The sequence below is a fragment of the Haemaphysalis longicornis genome, unplaced genomic scaffold, assembly GCF_048455015.1.
Source record: "Haemaphysalis longicornis isolate Haplotype H1 unplaced genomic scaffold, Haemaphysalis longicornis Haplotype H1 scaffold_2, whole genome shotgun sequence".
Lineage (NCBI taxonomy): Eukaryota > Metazoa > Arthropoda > Arachnida > Ixodida > Ixodidae > Haemaphysalis > Haemaphysalis longicornis.
Window position 1 is genome coordinate 32761520 of NW_027526295.1, and position 14928 is coordinate 32776447.

The 14928-nt window shown below is 46.9% G+C and overlaps 1 long non-coding RNA gene and 1 pseudogene across 1 annotated transcript; both read right to left on the reverse strand.

The window, feature by feature from the left end:
- Positions 1-1218: 1218 nt before the first annotated feature.
- LOC144167045 (uncharacterized) lies at positions 1219-1461 on the reverse strand. Its single transcript, XR_013321829.1, has 2 exons — positions 1375-1461; positions 1219-1287 (listed from the first exon to the last, which is right to left on the reverse strand). It is a non-coding gene; the product is annotated as an uncharacterized LOC144167045 (long non-coding RNA).
- Positions 1462-10779: 9318 nt separating this feature from the next.
- Positions 10780-14928, reverse strand: part of LOC144167895 (uncharacterized) — a 91303-nt pseudogene continuing 87154 nt past the window's right edge.

The window sequence follows — 14928 nt, forward strand, 5'->3', positions numbered from 1 at the left end:
ATTTACCACGCCCACAAATTTGGTGTTCAATCATCCAACATCAAGTACTTTGCTCAGTTTTTTTAGAGGCGAAGCTCCTCTTGCTCGCACCCTGTCCCGTCCCTCGTTGCCGCTGTATACGGCACGGCACATTCATGATTATTGTGGTAGGATCCCCCTAGGGATTCGCCAACCAAAGATTGGCCGAAGAGGACAAAACGTTCAACGCGTTCGTTGCTACTCAACAAGAAGAAGATGAAGTAGAAGAGGTTGTCGTTCGTCGCCTCCGAGCTCAAGACACGTTCCGGGGGTACACGACACAAGACGCTCTGCAGAAGGCGACGACCAAGGTGGCTAAAATGTCACACACTGAATTCGCCAACTTACCCATGTAGATTCTCATCCTCCAAAACAACCCTACGTAACCACCACAAACATTTTTTTACGACGCGCGTCGGACGCCCAGCAGAATACGGCCCCCGTATACGCTACAATGCGTGAAAACATTCATAAAATAAGTGGCGCCTGTTTATTCTTCAAGCAATCGCTTCATCGCAGTACTGATCACTGTACTTTCTTTATTCCAAAAGCATTTGCGTGCACCGGAAACAAAACATGGGCGGCATGACAGCAAGGGCCGTATTCTGCTGGGCGTCCGACGCGCGCCGGGAAAATTTCCGGCGCCCTTCCGGCGGGGTGGTTGTCCGGTGGGGTGTCACGATTGGCTTGGAGCGGTAAACGCCCTATTGAAAATGTGGAGTTGATGGAATCTATCAAACATCGACATGGTGGATTATGGTAATGGCATTAAGCATGCCGGCAGATGACTGCATGCTGGCAGGGTGATGGATGACGGCAGATGACTGCATGCTGGCAGGGTGATGGATGACGGCATGCTGGTAGACGTCGGTACGGGGTAGCTGACGGCAATGGTAGCATCGATGCTGGCAGGTTAAGTGACGGTATGACCGCAGATATGCGAAATTGCACAAAAATGACGACACGAAAAGGAAAGGTGCTATGCAATGCTAATTAAAAACTGGTTTCATTTCTTGCAAATAAATTTATAAAATATGATTTGCAGCAAATAAGTAAGCTTGCGTATGCCTTTTGCTCTGTCCATTCATGTCTTGATCATTTTTCTGCTATCCTGCTAGAATGCTCTCAAAACTTATTAACCATTTTATTAGAGCTTAGAGGTGTGTGCTGGGGTGCTTAAAAATATTACACAAAACAAACTTGGTTTTAACGTTGAATATATTATCATTAAATATCAAATATGGTGACTATCTTCAAACAGGTGGGCAGCTGAAAAGAAAAAAAAACTGAGTTACACACTAAAGCTTATACAATCCAGATCAACACAAAACAAATGTATATTCACATTTTACATACCTCCTTAAACATTCTGAGATGGTCACTCCGATGTGGTCCCTTGCTTCTGCCATTCCTCTTTGCCATAAAAATCGAAAGCCTGGAGAAAAAGAACATTTTCATCAAATTAAGTGGAAACCACCCTGCTAGGACTCCCTTCAGGTCATGGAAGGGTGCTCTTGACCGGCACAGCTCTAAAAGCCACCGCATGGTGGCAATGCCTTTCCCGGGTAAGGATTTTAGTAAGATGCAAGCGTGCATGCATGCAAGCGAGAATTTCAAGAGAACATGCGTTAGCAGCAGGTGGGAAAGAAGCAAAACACCCTCGTCTAGAAGAATTCTACGCTCAAAGTGCAGCCAGCGAATACCAGGCGCAAGAAAATGTAGCTTCAGGCGAGTGTGTTGAAGGTTAGGAACACGTTAAATTGAAACGTGAAGAATGCCAGATGACATTTAGCCTGGCTGGATGCATTGAAGCGACAAAAAGAAACGCACACAGTCTTGAGATGAAAGTGCAGACTAAAGGAACGCTTGCAAAAACTTCAGCAAACTTGTGATGAATTTAGAGAAAGTTCAATACTATGAGGACAACCGAGCTGTGCAAGCACTAAAGACCTTTTCGGAAGCCACACAAGGAGAACGGGTGTGCCAAATTTGCCATGGAACAGATTATCAATAGTGATAAGGCGCGCTGACTAGGCAGGAACCCACGTTGCGGAAAGGTGTTGTGGAAGGAGACTTCTTGTAAAGGATACGAGCATGTGAGGGGCAAAAAACTGCTGAAACTGCCGTCTCAAAGCGCACTAAAAATCTTGTCGGACCTTCTGCAAGAGACTCGAGTAACCAACCTAATAAAGGAACGGCTTCAAGTGGAGGGACAAAGCTTGCGGTCACTAAAAAAACCGTACTGCAGCCTGATTACTGACGAAATGTCAATGCAGGAAAAAGTAATTTATGGCTGCCAAGTCGACAAATTTTCGGCCTTGATATAAGCTGTGAACCTTGAACCGGCGGTGCCACTGAAATAGCCTGCAGGCTCCTTTGGTTTGTCCTGCGGGGGCTTTCCACGGCTGACGTTATCCCCTTAGGGTATTTTTTTACCGGGAACATGAAGCATGACCGGCTCGGTAACCTGAATTTTAGTGTGCTCAACTCTGTGTAAGAGGTGGGGTTCTTCATTATCCGTATTGTTACAGACAGCCACCAGACAAACAGCGCCATGTTTCTAGGCATGTCGGTTGACAACACACTACAGCATGTTTTGCTACATCCAGCACGGCAAAATGACCCATCGTTCCTTTTATTTGACCAAACGACCTCATTAAGAACCTTAGAATAAATTTTCTAGAGAGAGAGAGAGAGAGGGATGTTTGATGGAATGCAGAAAGTTAGGGAATGTTTTGTTCTCAAGGCCCTCTTTAAGATCCAACAAAAGTTGTCAATTGTCAACCCAGTTTGGCTCCTAAGCTGATCGCACATTGAGTCGAACCTGGAAAAAATTAAGCTGTCCCATGCCACCTTGATATTTTCGCCTGTCGTCATCAGCAGCCCAAAGTTCCTTCAGAAAAAGCCCAAAGGTCACGAACACGCTACAGAATCGAAAAATTCCAGTAAAACAAGCTGAACAGTGCAATGCCACGTTAAGGACCATGCATCTACTCCACGTAAATATGTGATTGCAGCCTGTTCAGCAAGGTGTCTCAAGTGAAGCATGACAAAGTGCAATAACACTACAGCCGAACCAAGAACTGCTAGCGCGGATGGCTGATTGTGTGGCTGCTTTCCGAATTGATGCCACCGCATCACCATTAGCGTGCACCACAGGCGACGCGGCGGAGGGAAAGAGCTATCGTTCTCACAGGCGGAGAGGAGCATTCGGCGGGCTGCACCAAAAGGGGGATATCAAGCGGCTGTGTCACTTCTAAATGTTGCATCATGTGCATCCTAGTTCTCTTTTTACTAAGAACTCTCACCTTCGTGCTTGTGTTTCAGCAGTCAAATGTACAATGGCAGCAAAGGTTCATGTTAAACAATACATAAAGACGTTAAAGACAATACATCCAAATTCACTGATTCCAAACTCAAAGAGCAATAAATGAAGAAGCCGACATGCATATATATACAGTGCTATTGGAAGACCAAAGCACTGCACTTTCGGTCAAATTAGGCAAGTTCTGGTAACTGAATTTCACAGTGCACGTCATAGCATTGCACTACAATTGTATAGAACTAGGTGCTAACCTATTGTAACCAACCTGAAAAACAGCCAGTGACATCTGATGAGAGGTCCATTCAGATCACCAAGTAGGGCATGCCAGCTCATCTCCGCTGCAAGGTGTAACAGTCAGTAGCCTGCAAGATAGAAGTGAGTGGCAAACAACAAGCAAGTTGCATCAGCCTTAATCCTTCAAAGTTCTAAATGCGATATTAAGGTGTCGAGCAAGGTGTTCTTCACACTCCAAGCGAGAATATAAGAACGTTAAAATACCACATTAACTGGATGTAAGGATGGCCGAAGTGACTATCACAGCATAGTGACAATGTCAACGATCAAGTTTCTAACTCAATTCTCTCTTTGGAAGTAGATGCCGTTCATTATGACCAGTTCATGTATGCGCAAAAAGGTGCCGAGATGAGCTCTCTCACTGCTACTACGGAAAATTGCCTCCACGATTCTGTGACAAAGCGCAGACCTAAATTATGATAACGTTGCCTTAACAATTATGGAGTGCCTAGCGTTCCGTCCAGACGGAATGCTAAAAACTGCTAAAGTTCCGTCCAGACTGAACGCCAAATCAAAACCAGCTGATTAGCCGCCATTTCTTATTCTGGGATTTGGTGTAGTGGTTCCGCAGCTGACTGCGGACGTTGTAGTCCCTGGTTCGATTCTCGCACAGTTTTTTTGTGTGTGTGGCCGTGGTTAGCATTTTGTAATAGCAAAACTTCACGCCCGCTTTACAATTCACGCGATGAGAGCAGTCGGCCTTGGTTTTTTACTCAAGCGGCCGAGCCGCTCCCGCTCGCTGGAGCCAAGGCCGACGTAGCCATCGCCAGTTACGCCCGATCTCCTCTAATTATTACCAGTGATTAATAATTAACAGTGACTCTGGCTAGTCAGTGAGCGGAAGCGGTTTGGCCGGTCAGGTAAAAATCACGGACGACTGCTCTCGCCGAAACATTGTGAAGCGGGCGTCGGGTGGCGGCTTGGAGATCCATCCAGATTGAGCTAGAGTTAGTCCAATCACCTGTAATTATTAATAATTATCAGTGATTCTGGCTAGTCAGTGCGCGGTAGCGGTTTGGCCGGATGGGTAAAAATCAAGAGAGGCTGCCCTCAACGCGAGTTGTGTTTCCTCTGGACGGAACTTTAGTGACAGTTGCCGTTCTGTCTGGACGGAAACGCTAGACACAGCCTAACAATGCTTCCAAAGGAGGCTGGAAAGGCTGTGATGAACTGCTGAACAAAAATACAAGTTAAGCAATTTTTTTGTTTCTGAAGTCTCTTCAGGTGATTGAAGCTTAAATCAGGTTCAATTCTCCTTCCTACGCAGTGCTTGAAGCCCACATGATGTGTCGGTGCATGTTTTCAACTGGTACCGTCAATATCATGGCAACAATTTTTTTCCTTCAAAACATGAATCTAATTAGTCCTTAATAATGGCTGCGATGCATAGGGAACAAGATTTAAGGTTGTGCTCATATTGACATCAAACCCACTGAAACGATTTTCAAAAATTTGAAACATGACAATAATGCATTACTGCCAATAATGACAATAGCCAGTGCTTAAAAAATTATTGCGACGAGAAAGACGTTATCCTCTTCAGAAAAAAAAAACTTTCAGGGTGATATAACCATCTAGAAAAGGCTGTTCTCCCATCTATTCTCTAGCGGTATATTTTCAAGAACTATATTTATTTTCATCAATTCATGTGTTTTTAACAAAGAGTGTATTCTTTGCTGTGCAATTATGTACACAAGCTAATAGAAAGAGACCTTCGGCCTTAACCAGTCCAGAGGAGCCCCACTTTTTTTTTAAGCATTTGCTCTTGTGCGGGGTGCACTCATCCACAGAATGAGAGCCCAATACAAAATCTAACTGAGCAACACGCGTGGCCGCGAATTATTCGGAGACGGTAGTGAATGTTGCAGTGCTTAAACGCTCCCCATGCGCGGCCAGCATTGCTTATGCCTCTGCACCAGAGGCACGATACGCATGTAGTTTCGCCATGGTAGCAAATTCGGGTTCAATGAACGTTTTTGGTGCTACTGAAACACATGCACAAACATATATGCGATTATCGAACGATTGGAACACTCAAACATTCACTGCACATGCGGGGCTTGCGAGTGTGACGCCAATTTCAGCCATCGTACCCTCATCTGAACGCAGAGAGCTTTGTTTATACTCGTGCACTTCACTGAGTGACCGCTTTGAAAAATGACAATCCCTGCAGTGTAGTGTAGACTGCTATGTGCCTCGGCTAAAAGTTACCTAAAGCGTACCACCCCAGTCCAGGTACGAAAAATGATGCGAAGAAGTACAATATTGCAATTCCTTAAAAAGAACTACCCACGAAAAAAAAAAAAACTTGCGAACTCAACCTGGAGCGGTCGACCGCGCGTATTGGCGATCGGTTGTTGCGAGCAACAAACCGTTTAGCCAACGTAGCAGTATGATCCTACTTCGCTCAACAAAAAGCCTACAAATGGCACAAACATAGGGCTCTTCGATTTACAGACTCGAATTCACCGCGGCTATTCCGCGGGAGTCTGAGGATTCCCCGAAGCCATAAGGATACACAAGAAAATCGAATGCCTGACTGCTTTCAGGGAATCGGCGGTGAGTCCGGGACTGTAAATCGAACAGCCCTACTGTTGCTACTCCCGCACGCAATATCCGCGGTCGAAAGGCAGATCTACGTAACGACGTAACCCTCAAAATCAGTCGCTGTCAAAAAACTAGGGCTAACCGACGACGCAGACATCTAACACGGAACGGAAGAGCCCTGCCCTGTTAAATACACAAGTAAAGTGCGAAAAGTTGTCCAGTCACTTACCTTAAATCACAGGCGACATATCTTCGTCGAAACAATAATCCAATGTCTTCAAAACAACCACAACAAAGCCACTCGACAAGCGCGTACAACTCCACCGACTCGGCGGCCAGGAAGAAGGGAATGCGACGGCGTGATGGCGTGGCGATGTTGCTGGATGGAGCAGTGGAGTACTGAGGCCGGGGTTTCTGTTTCGGCTGTGCCTTTGTTTTTTCGTAACGCAGTTCATACAAGGCGCGAAGTAAACAAAATGCGTCGAAACTGGCTTGAACATAGACACATAAAGCAATGTAAATAGAAAGATCAGGTTGCCATACCCAGCAAAAAGTTGAGTTTGTTGGGCTATCCTGTATATAACCAAGTTGTGGAATAAACCTCCGACATCACTTGGGGGGAAATCACTTTTGGTTAAAAACGACCAAGAATAGGCACGTTTTCCGGTTGAAAAAAAAAATCATATCGTGCTGACGGTGAAAAAAAAACAGACCGACGGAGGATCGAACCACCAACCTTTGGAACAAAAAGCGAGCGCGTTACCACTGCACCACCGCCACTTTTTTTTTCTTTATTGCCTGCTTGGCGACAACACAACACGCACTGTTCAGTACACAAATTACTAGCTCCAGCCACCAATCGGCTGAAGGGAGTGGCTTAAAACATCTTCAATTGCGCTAGCACATCCAGAATGGGTAACCACTCAGGCTCTTCCGGCATCACTCGATAAACTTCTCTTATATAAGCAACGCTTTCAATGAAGTACTCTCGCACTGTGCGAGCATCCTCTTCGGCATTTTGAACCGCCATGCGAGTTTTCCACATAGAATGCAGACTAAGTGCCATGAACATATCATAGGGCACGCCTCCATCGTTGTTTACGGGCAAAAAGCGAATGCCATAAGGCGTTAATGGTAAGTCTTTTTTCAGGGTTCGTTGGAGGATGTCCCAGTGAAACACCGCATCCCAACAGTCCAGAAAGATGTGCTCAATTGTTTCCAGCTTTTGGCATAGTCTACAGTTAAGTGTCCATGGGTGTACATATAGTCCTTTTTCCTGCAGCCAGGGTTTTACTGGAAGCGTGCCGCTATGAAGTTTAAAGAAGAAAGATTTAACAGATGAACGTACTGGCATTCGTTTCACTATTTTTAGAACATCTTTTCCTGAACCCACTGCATATAACTGACGATAAACCGGAACAGGCAGACACACATCAATCATATCTTTGTACAAACGTTTTCGCGGTACACTACTCAAATACTCCAAGAAAAACCTAACCCTTAAAATCCTAAAAGCATCCGCAACTTCCCGCAAGAACCCACGCACACGTACACATCGCATTTCAGAAGTTGAAACTACATAGTCTGGAATGACATCACGTAGTCGGGCTTGTATCACAGTACGTAGAAAGCAATCTCTCTGATCTCTCAGAAACATAAACCTAGAAACTATTTGTCGGATAAACAAATGTGCCAGTCCCAATCCACCACTTTTCACCGAGCGAAACAAATTAGTTCGACTCATGCGCTCCCAACTTGAGCCCCACAAAAACACCGCAAACACTCTGTGCAGCTTTTGTATGTTCCTTCTTGACATACAAATCGCCTGTAGGACGTACCATACCTTGGCAACAGCAAACACATTACACACTGATGCACGGGCAAACATTGACAGATCCCTTCCCCCCCATTGTGTTAATTTCTCTCTAACTCTATCAGTTTCTCCGTCCCAGTACTCTCTAGCATCCTGGTAGTTTTCAAGGGGGATGCCCAGATACCTGGCCGGAGTTGTCGTCCAAGGCATGTTCTCGAAAAACACTGGCTTACTTTGCCAGTCACCATGTCAAAATCCTATGCACTTGTTCCAGTTAACTGCACTGGCAGACAACTCGCAAAATCGCTTTAGATCGTTCACCACCTCCCTCACACTTTTCCTATCACTACAAAAAACAGCGATGTCATCGGCATATGACAAAATTTTAACTTCACTGCAGTGCAAACGGAATCCGTGTATACTTTCATTTTGAAGAATCTTTAAACAAAAGGGTTCAAGATAAATCGCAAACAACAAGGGACTCAAGGGGCACCCCTGCTTCACCGACGACAGTATAACAAAACTTCGTCCCACTTTTTTGTTTACAATAACACGAGCTGAGCACTGAGTGTACGACATCTTTACACCTTCGAGGATGACGGATCCTACGTTAACGTGTTCTAACACTGAGAAAAGAATGTTATGCGCAACACGATCAAAGGCCTTCTGCAAATCCATTTGGATCATCGCCACGTGTCCCCCTAGAGCGTCGCAACACTCTAATACACTTCTTGCGACATGAATACTGGTAAAAATAGATCGTCCCTGAATTCCACATGTTTGATGGGTTCCAACAATTGTTTTTATTACTCTCTAGCCAAAACCTTCATGAAAATTTTGTAATCAACATTCGTTAAGCTGATTGGCCGATACGACTCTACCGCCAACAGCTTTTCAGGATCATCAGTTTTAGGAATTAACACAATATGACTATTCCGGAACGAAGGCGGTGTTCTCTTGGATTCATACGCTTCCGTTATGACCCTGTACAAAATTAGTGCTATATCTTCTTTGAAGAACATGTAAAACTCGGTTCCCAATCCATCTGGCCCCGGTGACTTCCCTATGGATAATTCGTCGATGGCGTTATTTATCTCCTGCAAACTGATCGGCGCCTCCATGCTTGCTCTGTCATCATCACTTAACTTTGGCATTGACGGCAAGAAAGTTAGCTCGTAATCTTTACTGCCTTGCTTTTCAGTTCCCAGCAGTTCCTTATAATGTTCAAAAAACGCGCGCTCCACGACTTCAGGGTCCCTAGAAACCACATTATTGTATCGAATAGCTTTAATCTCATTCTTTTGCGCATAACCCTTTTCGTCACTCAGGGAACGTTTGGTTGGCGTTTCGCCCAACCAGAGTCGCTCTGCGCGTGCGCGCACTATGGCACCCCTGTACTTCTCGATGTCAATGACCTCCAACTTATTTTTAACTTCTCTTATTTCTTTTGTAAAAGTTCCAGGCTGTTGAGCCTCAATGCCTAGCAAGAAGTGCAATTGGCTTTGTAGTTGTCTTTCCTCCTCCTTTTCTTTATGGCGTATGACGGATGATCTTTCTATTGTACTTATCTTAACGTCACTTTTTAGCTGTTCCCAGGCGGTGATAAGTGACCCACTTTCTGTTCCGATTGCCTCCTCTAATCTTTTCTTTACACCAGTTGTGAATGGTTCATCATTCAGTAGTTTTACATTGAATTTCCAGGTATCCCAGCTAAAGCGAGTTTTCCTTTGCTTCTGACCTATTGTAAACGTCACCATGCTGTGGTCGCTGAAGGACAGCGGTTTCACGTTGTAGGCCTCGCACAGAGGCACAAGACCCAGTGATACGTAAACTCTGTCCAATCTTGCGTGACTTTCACGTTGAAAATGTGTGTACTGTGGTGCATTCATGTTCGACAGAACACACGCGACGTCCTCCAGGCCAAACTCATGCACTAGGCTATTTAAAACCATCGCACTCAAATCATGTGTCGGCGGTTTTTTTGCTCTATCAGCGCTCGAACAGACGCAGTTGAAATCGCCAAGAAATATTACGTGCCTATCGCAGTTTAAATACACTTTCAAACTTTCAAAAAAAAAGGCGGCGATTCACTTCCTTATTTGGCGCATATACACAAATCACTCTCCATGCCATGTCCGAGTACAAAAAATCGCACACAATAAAGCGACCGCGTTCGCAAACACTGACACTTTCTTCAAAAATTCCCACAGAATTACGCAGAAAAAGCGCACATCCAGCTGACGCGCCTACCGAGTGGGACACGCAAACGTTATATCGTGCTCTGAAAGTTTGCACCATCCGGTCCGTTTGCTCCTGACTTTCAATTTTCGTCTCTTGAACGGCGATTGTGTCGATATCGTCTTCCAGTAAAAGGCGCTTAAGCTGGTACTGTCTCCTTTTTGACGACAGGCCCCTGACGTTGATTGTTGCCACCTTAAGTGCTGAAAGGAGATTCGTTGCCATTCACATTAATGAGCGTGTGGACAGGATGGTGCTTTCATTAATGCCCGGAAGAGGAGCGAACCGCTGTAGTCAGCCAAATGCGCCGTCGAAATGACATAGAAGCTGTCATGTGCCCCATACCAATTTATGGCACCTGTTCCGACCTCGACAATATCCTTACGTTGTCCTGCCCCCCCATACACTACAGACAGCACCACGGGTACGGGGCGTGGATTCAAAAGCAGCGCAGAATACACTACTGAATTACGGGCCAGGAGTCTCAGACACAAGGATGACCGACGCTGGCTCACACGCCCACCGGCGCACACCACTCGCGCGACTACGTCGGCGTCTTCGCCGGCGTCGACGCTGGCTCCCTCCTGTCCGGGGGGACGCTACGCTTGGGCTTCTGTGTGGAACGCCGCCCCAGCACCGCCTTCCAAGGCGGCTCGTCGGAAGCCGCGTTGTCGCCTTCTGTCATTTCGGCGTTGCTCTCGCGTCCACGCTTTCCGCAGGTGCTGCTAGCGAGGTCCTTGCTCGTGTCCATATCGATGGTGTCATCGTCAGACTCCTTCTCACCGTCCGCTTGGTCGGTTTCCAGGATAGCTCCTCCTTGGGCAGCTTGGTTCACTGGTGGCAGTGATAAGTCGTCTGTGTTGAGGCCCGGCCGGTCATTATCTTTTCCCTGGCCCATGCCAGCTTGTACGGCGGGTGACTTGCACGTCGGCAGGTCCTTGAGCTCATGCGTCGGCGCTGGCTCGTCTCCCCCTCCTCCAGCGGCGACTTCTTCCGCTTCAGCTTCATTCATGAGGTGCTCAGATTTGTCGTCACACCCCACTGGTCCGGCGACAGTGGCGTAAGTTTGCACGCACTGTGAGGCCTCGTGGCCAAAACGACGACAACGAGTGCAGCGCGGAACACGACACTCCCGTCGAACGTGTCCAGAACGCTGACACCGCAGACAAAGCGGCAGACGCCCCGGAACGACTACGAGTGCGTTGTCCCCGGCGATTCGGAGCTGGTGGGGCACGTCGTCGGGGGAGACGCCTGCCTTGAGTTTCAGCGACACAAGGCGCGTTGTCGAGCCCTTGTCGCCGCACCCAGACACACGCCATCGGTCTCTTGCGACGTCAGTCACTACAAACAGAAGGGGTGCCCCAACAAGCGGCATTTGTTTGGTTTCTCAAACTGAATCGCCAATGAATGCACAAATATTGTGATTTATGTTTACTGCTTCTCGTATATAACCCATTCCGGCAGTCATACCGCTTCTTGGGCACGCACCGGTCTCCAACACGAGGCTCACCTTGAGCCGTGTAGCCAGCAATCTCAACCTAAAAGAGATATCGCACATCCCCGTTATCCCCGACGATTGCCAACGTAGCTATGAGGGAAATGGCATGCGCGCCCGGAATGAAAATTATGTTGTGTAATATTACCGTGGTTGGATCTGTCTCAAGGCAGCTGAATACAACTAAGGCGGATCGGCGAAGCGCTAGACCCGTAGTCTGCCGCGTACAATTTAAGCCATGCCACGGACGGTTCTGTCCGCAGGTTCAGCACAGCGAAAATGAACACGTACGGTTTGACCCTGTCGCAGCGAAAAAAAGCTGCCCATGTTTTCAACGTAAGGGTCGGCACTGCCCCCCTTACACCAAAAACGGCGAATAAAGGGCATACAGTTTCATACCAGCCCTTCTAGTTCTGTCTTAAAAACAAGAAGCACTAATCAAAGTAGCTTTTCTCTAATATGCCAAGCTTTCAGCAGCACCTTATCAAAAAGGCAGTTATTGTTGTTTTTTCTCGATATTCCCAATGCCACCGCTATGTTTCTGTCATTATATCAGTCCTTCGCTATCGAATGAAGTTTGGCTTGCTGTCAGCATTCGTTCGCCAAATGCTTTATCAACACAGCAGTCAAGCTTGCCGTCACGCCAGCATCTGCCGTCATTGCGCAGCTTGCCTATTAAGTTTTCTGCAACACCTTTTCAAAAAGGCAGCTTTAGTAATTTTCTCGCAACGGTCAATGCCACCGCTATGTTTCTGTTATTACAAGCGCTTCGCTCTCGTATAAATTTTGGCTTTCTGCCGTCATTCATTCAGAAAATGCATTTTCATCATCAATTCAGCAGTCAAGCTTGCCGTCACGCCCACATATGCTGCCATTACGCCGCAAGCATGGAGGGAGGAGGTGGAAGACGATAGAAGGTGCTGGCAGGCATGCCACCATGCCTGCCAGCACCTTCCAGCGTCCCCTTCCAGCAGCTTCCATTACAATTTCTTACGTACATCAAGCTTTCCAAGGCGACCATCAAACGCAATCAACCTTTCCAGCAATGAATCTTGATGGCTGGTTGATGGAATTTTCAACAGGGCGCCAGCCGGCCTGTGCTACGCCGCTATATTTTTTGGCTACATTTTGGTGACGTCACGTAGCCAAACACCCCCGTGAACAAGGGGTGAAATCCGGCGTGGTTGAGAGAACATCGGATTGTAAGATTACTGCGTTTCTGCCGCCTGTGTTTGCACTTTTGTTGGAGCTGCTGGAAGAGGATCCCGTGCCCGAGTGTCGACTTAGCGACGGCGACTTTAGGCGCCGCTTCCGTGTCAACAAGGACACGGCGCGGATGCTGTGCGACGCACGTTAGGCCTCGGGGTACGACGGTGATATGCGCGCTGAGATTCTTCGCTACCGGCAGCTTTTAACAGATTCTCGGAAGCGGTGATACTCTCGGCATGACTCAGCCATCGGCAGTATTCACGCCGTTGCCAAAGCACTGAAATTGGAAGCCCTTATCGGCCACCGAGGTGCAGCGAAGTGTCAACAGATACTAAGGTGCTGTGCGTGCTGTGTCCCTCTTCGTAACTGACAGTTTGCAAAGCGTTTTCTGCCCCAATGAAACACTGTCGCACCCCGCCGCCAGTCGCAGCGTTCAGACTGGGGTGTCGGCACTGACGGAGCTCCGACACACGAGGGGTTTGGATAACCCGGCGACGTAAGCACGGTGGTAAGTACTATTTGTTTCTGGCTACGTTTGTTACGGAAGCAAAAAATGATGTAGCCCCATTGTTTTGCATCGAAGGGAAAAGGAGCGCGATGTCTGAAAAGCAGTCACTGAAATGCATTTGTTTTGAGCTGTGTCGTGTGGTGTCACTGATCTCCCATAAATTTCGGAAGTGTGGATGACCAAATAGTGTCTCAAAAAAAAACTTAACAGCAGATGCATATGTAAATAATCTTCGCTTAAGTGAAATAGTGAAAGTTCGCTTAAGTGAAATAATATCGAAAAGGTATCTCAATAAATGTAGCTAAAATGAACACGTTCAGAGGTATCCAATAGGGTGGCGTCTTGAAAGAAAAAAAGCCTATAAAGAAAGATAAAAGCCTATAAAGAAAGATATAAAAAAAAGCCTATAAAGAAAGAAAGAAAAGCCTATAAAGAAAGAAAGGCGCCTTGTCACTTCGGCTGACGTGTTTTCCCCTGCTTGATACATAGTGAAAAGGTGACAAGTTCAGCTAGACGGCTCGTTTTAGGGGTTTGTCGATTTCGAAATGCGGGGTGGGTAGGGGGGGAGGGTTAAGTAGCGCAGTTGTACCGCATATATGGGTGGGAGGGCTCTTATCTATAGTTGTAAGTAACCAATTTTCCTCTCAGGTCGCCTGCATGCTCTAATTCCCTTGCTATGCGAAACAACGAAGATTAAAAAGGCACATACAACACGGCGACTTCGTTCGTCGTTGCATGCAGTTGCGGAATGAATACGTTTCAAGTAACCCAGTTCTTTATTACCTGTTCCTTTCTTCAAACTGTGTACTTGTTTAATACATATAAAAAGAAATACATATTTGTGTTATGTATTTCTTTCAGGTGTGCGACACCAAAATGAAGGCCGTGGCCGTGACTGCCGACTACAGTGCCTTTGTGTGACTGGCTGTTCACTGTTGCCCGCCCTCTTGTCCACGTGCAAAGCCCGGGGAGTTCTGGGGTTGATGGTGGCCACCTGCTCGAGTCGTGGCTCATCACACCCCCTGCTCGTCATCCACGCCCCAGACACCTGAAGAAAAGTACAATGCCGCACATGCTTCGATGTGGTGTGTCGTGAAGTGCAAACTTGAAGTTCTCAAGAGCTGTTTTCCTTGCCTGCAGTAGCACCAGCTTTTCTTCATAGGCCTATTTGGGCAGCCAACATTGTCAAAGTGTGTTGTGTGGCTGCCTGTTGGAACGACTGACGACAATAGCTGCAGCAGCAGCAAGTGGACGAGAGCAGCGATACAGACGACGTGGCTGAGGAGGTGCCTGCACCCGACATGTTGATTCTTGCCCCTGAAGGAAAGGCAATGCAGAGCAGGGCAACCAACGCATCCTCAGACAGCTTGGTGGCACTGAACATGTCATTTTTAACTTTCGTTTCTGATTGTGTGTGGTGTGCGATGTCTGTTTTGTCGAGAAAAAGTTGTTTTGTTGTTTCAAGCAGCATATACTATGCC